Here is a 6,895-nt window from a genome sequence, read left to right as displayed (position 1 = left end):
CAAAGCCATCATTTGACAAGCAGAGTTGTACAAACATTTATCGTCATCTGAAGACGAATGAAAAAAGAAGTATTTTGAAATGTTTTACCGTGTCGAAATGTTTGGAACATGTTTTCTTTGCTAGCATGTCCGTCTTTGTGTTAGCTCCTGCTTTTGATGGCTGGTATTTTTAATCGTCTTTATCTTTTACTGTTAAAATTACAGGAGCATTGTTATATAAATACAGATTATTATAATGTAACTGAAAATGTGTTGTAACGTCCCCATTTTAATACAATTAAAACGATTGACGTGATGATGTGAATATTATTCTGCCAGATGTCAGTTTGCCAAAGGCACAAATACTCAGAAAGTGTCAAAAACGGAACAATTTGAGAGTCTACATGTCCTATATAGCTCTGATATAGTTTAATTAAATGACATCCAGTGATTGAAAAAAGATACAGTTTCAATTAAATGGCTTTAATTGAAAAAGGTCATTTCAAAAACTAAATGTTCTATTAGAAATTCAATTACCTCCCAGAGAAAAGGAACGTAATATAATTCTTCATAATGGACTCTGAGATGTAATAAGTCGGCCAATTAACTATTTTTTATTTGATTTAGGTAGATTTTATGATCTTTGTTCACAATATCAATTACATGGAGAGCATTGTGGAGGCAATGTTCATAATGGCTGCAAATGGCAGAGGAGGAGAGAACCCTTGACTAATTAATGCATCCCTAACCAGCTTTCAATTATAACGCAAATCATGCACTAACACACATGTAGGTCAGGATTCTCAGCCTTTGTCACAGAAAACTTGTCTTTTTTCAAAGTAAATCTGATAAAAGTAGCAACATTAAAACCTAAAAAAATAAAAAATGCACTCTTAAAAGTCCCGGTAGCTCCTGTGTCATGTGTACTTCTAAAGGTTCGTCTGGCACTTTAAACGCTGTCAGGTGAATCTCTGCTCCGTCTGGCTGCTTTTCCACTTTTGACAGATATCAATCAATCCAACAGATGAGGTCAGCTGTTTTAATTTGCTCACGCTGCGTCCTGGGAAATGAATATTCAGCACTTTGATGATAGAGCTTTGCTGTTTATGCACATTGAAGACATTAATTTGCTGGCACCATTGCTTTTCCCCCCCTCTCAGTGTGTGCAGGCCATAACAGGAGGATCTGTGCTGAGAGGGTTTTTAAAAGGATAAAACATTTGTTTTTTTTTTAATTCGTGGTGGTCTGCTCTGCTCTCTCTGTAATCTGTAAGGATGAAGCTGATGTGATGAGGTCACACTCGAATAGGGAGACACTTAAACTGAACATCTGACTGCTAATGTGAAGACTTATTGTCACACACACACACACCGAAATGAGCTCAGGGTTATTGCGTCAGCCAATAAAGCATCAGATACGATAATCCAAAAACAAATAATTAGGCCTGTAATAATTGTTTATGAAGCTAACAGCCTCTCCTGAAAATAAAGGTTTGAGTTTCAGTGAGTAAAACTTTTGTGCACAAACATCAGCAGTCTGCTATTGCTACTTATTACTAATAATGCTTTTATATATCACAGAATATGTATTTATTCATTCTTCAGTATGTTTGCAGTCCTGTAAGATAAGCAGCTGGACGCCTCATCTATTTTTCTCTGTGTGCAAAATACAATCAATGTGTATAGGTCCTGCACCAGAACTATATATATATATATTGTACCCCCACTGTCTTGTCCTGTTTAGCTGCCACACATACATATTCCATTAGGGATCAGTTAAATTTGCATTTAAAAGTATTTAAGAATTGTTACCACTTTCATGTAAATTGCTCAAAACATTTAGCAGCTTCTGCTTTAGCCTTCAAGTTAACAGCACTGAATAGATAAAATGTTCATCACACTTTGATACTAAGGCTTTCATCAGAAGCCTGAGTCTAATTTTGTTTTGGCTCTCCCAGAATGAATATTCACCTGAACTTATCTTTTAAATAAAGTTCATTTTGAATAATTTGTATCATTTAAATAGTGGTAATGGTCATTTCTTTTTTTTCTTTCTTTTCATTTCTTCTTTTGTTCCAGCTGTAGTTGCTTGAGAAATCAAGCAGCCTGATATCAGCACTGAGTGACATGTTTTGAACATTTGGCTGAATGGTCCCAGTTTTTGCTGCATGAAGCTGCTTCACAGTTAAAAGGTGGCAGCTTCTATTGTATTCCAGCAGGGGGCACTATTAACCAGGCAGGGAGGAGTCGCTGATGTAAACTGAGAACTAAAGAGAGGATTTGTCACTACAAACCAAAACAATAGAGTAAAACTACACATTTCATGACGGTATTTACACCCCAATCCTGGAAAAAAACAAAATGTTTTGGCGAGTTGAGTATTAACATTGATCTCTGATTACAATATGCAGTTTGACAGAATGGAATAAAGTGTTCCTCAAAATCCACCTTAAAATGTGTAACTGCTGCCGCAGAGCGACAACTGCTTGAATCAATCAGACCCCCTTTGTGAAAAGCACAAAGTAAACAAACACCTGATTCACAGGCGAGAGGCGCTTTGATACCAGATAAACTGATTTATGTTTCACACAAACCAACTTTATTACACATTTTGTCTCAAATCCCCAATGTGAAAATTTGCACACACACACACACACTCACACACACATAGCTACACACACACACACACATTACAGGAGCTGCATAATTTCATTGTGCTTCTACATAAGCAGAGTGGATTATTATCACTGCATAATGTGTTTTCACCTGAGCAGCTGCAGTGAATGTGTTGTGCAGGATTGTTACAAAAACAGAGCAGAAATGCAAAACATGACTTATAATTACATGCAGATAAAGGAGGTGACACAGGCTGCTGGCACAGAAATAACTTAGTCTTAACTTTCTGCCTCTCAAACTCTGTGTGTGGCTTCTAGCAGGGTATCAGTTTGAGATACTGTTTTATGGGCACATGCGTGATGCCAGCTGGATGACAGTAATTTTATCAAAAGGTTGGGTCAAAGGTGACGGATGTAGTGGTCACTGGGTACTGGGAAAATATGAAAACACATCATATGTGCATGTTTCTTTTTTGTGTATAAAAATATGGTCACTGGCCTTTAAGATGCTTCTTGTCCTGCTCACCAGATTTAAAAGTAGCTTACTTAGCAGCATTTTGATTATATTTATTTTTTCAAGGCACACATTCAGATATGATCATGTGCATGCTCACACATAAGTTAGTAACGTGGCAGCCAGTTGTAAGCTAGCTCAGCCATCACATTGTGTTATTCTTTATATTCTGGCCAGTCCGTCTGTTTTTTTTGCACCATCTGGTTAATGTTTGAGTAAAATGGCCAAATTACTTTTATTGGTGGCTTAATTCTTTTGGTGACATTGACAGTTTAACTGCCAGCCCACCCTGGGATGTGGCTCATATACACAACATGACTTTAATCAGAAATCACTAAATTCTTGAAGCTATATAGTACTGTATATATTCTTTATACTTTTGTACTTTTAAGTTAATTGTTTGATGGTTCTGCACAAACAATTTTAGACTAAATGCATCTTCATATACTCACATGTCTGTCAGAGTCACAGCTGCAAGTGTTTTGAATTAAAGTTTAGATAAAACAGACCTGATAATGGAATCAAATGTTAACACTTTCATAATGATAACCCGAAAGACCCATGTAATGTATTAGAAATTCATTAGATCAAAATAAAATGAATGTATTGTTAAATTTATTTTTCAAATGATGAATAAAATAAGGAAAATCAGTAACATCAGATTGTAAGTAGCATCAAATTCACATTTTTTGTGTTTATTTTATTGTTTCTTTTTCGATCAGCCTGATGTGAGTGTTTCAGTCAAGCTATGGGGTGTCTGTCAGAGTTATGCTGTGAAGGAGATTAAGCCTGTGTGTGTGTGAGTACACTGTGTTTGTGTACTTGTGTGCATGCGTGTATGAGTGAAGGGTTGGGGCAGCAGCTGGCCCAGGCTTTTTTCAGTGCAGCCGCCTTGGGGAGCCCCCACTCCAGCTGTGATTGATGCGCTCCTGTTGCTGACCGTGCAGAGGCCAGAGCACAGGGACCCGCTGAGGCTGATGTTTATTTGTGGTCAGAAACCGCCTCGGTCAGGGGGCCCTGGTCGTCAAACATCTTAATCCTCACAAACACAGCTCTGGGTCTGATTTTCTCTTCGGGCGGGACACATCAGGTTCTCTTTTTGCTGTTAACTGTGGTGCAATGAGCTAAAGCTCTGCTGATTGTTGTTCACCTCAATCATCATGTGAAACATGCTTTAAAAAAAAGTAAAAAGCCTTCACATATCAGCAGTGAAGTCGTGATGTTTGTGTTTTGGAAAAGCAAATCTCCATATTTCCCTTGCAGGAAAAATCATTTGAAGAAATCACGTGTGTGTTTTCCTCTAACACAGCCTAATATAGTAGTAGACAGAGAAACCCAAACACTCAGGACTTATGTTTCTGTGGGAGACTGTGAGAGTGCCAGAGACACTTGCGCCTCTTTGATCACAGTGGACGTTGGGGTTTTGGGCGCTGAATGAAGAATGCTTTTTGTATGTGACATTCTGGAGCACTTCAAGGAAATGATCGGTCAAAGAGCAATCAACAGGCGAAGCCGAGGCTTCATACCTAACTCCCTGCGGGGCCCTGAAGGTAAGACCGCAGAGGTCTGAACTCACTGACGGGGAGGGGGGGGGTCGGCGAGCTCAGTTTGTTTTTGTCTGAGCTGTGTCCATTATTATTATTACTGCAGAAAGCTGTTACTTAAAAACTGTAATCATTCACTTGATTGCCTTTGGATTATAATGGAAAATAATTTAATTGGCATCTCAAACAACGAGTAAACAGACTCATAGCTGTTTGTCTGAACATAAAAAGTTCAGACAAGAGCACAATTCTGCTAAAAAACCAGTCACTCAAATACAATAATGATTATTATCACTGCATGAAGGCCTGTCTGTGTCTCAGTGGTAAGTAGTTGTAGGAGAATAATTTGACCAAACATTGTAATTTTCCTTCAACTATAATTCATTTGTAATTTTTATTTCATAATGGCTTTTCACATAAAGATACACACTCACCAAGGCTAAACAACAGCACATTCAAAATGTACTATTTGTTGACAGCTAGTACTTTACACCGAGGTTGTAATAGCATAAAAAGGGCCCCATGTTATTAATAATACAGAGTTGTAGGAGGAAGGGGGAATTAAAAAAAAAATGAAATAAATAAATTGTTTTCAGGATGTATTTAAAGTGTAAGTTCATGAAAAGTAAGATTTTATTAGAAAAACATTGATTTGACACTAATTTTGCAAGAAAAATATTATTTTTTTTTTCATTTAAAAAAAAACTTATTTGACTTAAAAATGTACATTTATGAGAAAATTATTACAAGGTTATTATTATAGATTCATAAAAGTTCAGTAAAAAGCATAGTGATATTATTGTCAAATCTGTTTATAACGTTAAAAAAAACAAAGAAACAAGGTCATAAAATAAATAATAATTAGCATATTAAGAGTATTCAGAAGATATAACACCACCAATGACAATACCCCAACAAATTTCAAACTGCTTTCTTCATAAAATGTCTCCACTGTGCTGAAAAGCCCCAACATGTGCAGTGTGTGTTTGTTTTTATGGGGACCTGCCTCACTGCCTCTCTCATCCCATATTACACTGCAGGTTAATGGTTGACTTTTAAAATTAACGACCCTTAAAGATATACAAGCACTTGAGGTTTAAAGGCACCGTGTACAGTCATGTCATCACTGGGCACAGTTGTCAGGGTTTGTTATGATATAGTGGAGTGACACAGACAGGCAGCACATACAGTACTTTTGCTGCCTTAACTTTAAGTCCCACAGATCCCCCCCCCCCTCCTCCCCCAACCCTACCTCCATGTTAAAATTAAGCATCCAGCTGGAGCATGACAGTGATGTTCTCGCTACATTGTCCAAGACATTCAGTGGATTACCAGGAATAATAAAACCAACACCCAGCACTTTAAACGGGATGTGCCTATCTGATGCAAGAGGTGGAGATTGATCTCCTATAATGCTTTGTCTTGATGAGACAATGAAAAATGGCCCTAGCCGGCGACATGTCAATATCAGGGCTGGAGATGCGCAGACGGTCCTAGGTTCTTATTTAATCCGGTTTCCTTTAAGATGATAGCTCTTGTTACATTTTCACTGCCTGTCTGTCAGCTTGACACGGCAATATTCCCCCTCTCCTCACTTTCCTGCTCGGTTTCATTTATTTTAAAACGCCATTTCACACACGGCTGACTTTAACAAGGCATTATACAGCGCTGAGGGAAGGTCTGGGAGATAGAATTGTGACAGATACAACATTTTTTATGGTGAAAATACAGAATATTGTAAACAGCGGAGTGTATAAACGTGGCAGAGTTCAGAGAGGAAAGCTGCTCATGTATGTATAGATGTCATTCAGTCTCCTCTTCCCTGTGGAAATTATATCCACTGTCAGGACTCCTCTCATTCAGGCTTTATAAGCAATGGCAGCAGGTTTTATTTATTAAAATATAACATTATAATTCAGGCGTTAATGATGACTTAGTATTGATTATGTGTCAAGTGTGTTATTGGAAAAACATAAGCTGTGCTGCACGTATGCAAATAGGTCATTTCAGTTGCAAATATTGAATGACTGTTTTTTATTTCAGCCAGTTTGCAATGGCAATGATTGTGAGGTTTGTGTATATATATATATATATATATATATATATATATATATATATATATATATATATATATATATATATATATATATATATATATAACCTCACAATATTGTATATATCTACTGGATAAAGCAGATCATTACATGGAAAAAAACCTGATATTAAGAGTTTCCCTCTGTGCCA

This window comes from Parambassis ranga, chromosome 4 (assembly GCF_900634625.1).
Source record: "Parambassis ranga chromosome 4, fParRan2.1, whole genome shotgun sequence".
NCBI classification, from domain to species: Eukaryota; Metazoa; Chordata; class Actinopteri; family Ambassidae; genus Parambassis; species Parambassis ranga.
Note: the sequence above shows the minus strand (reverse complement) of the source record.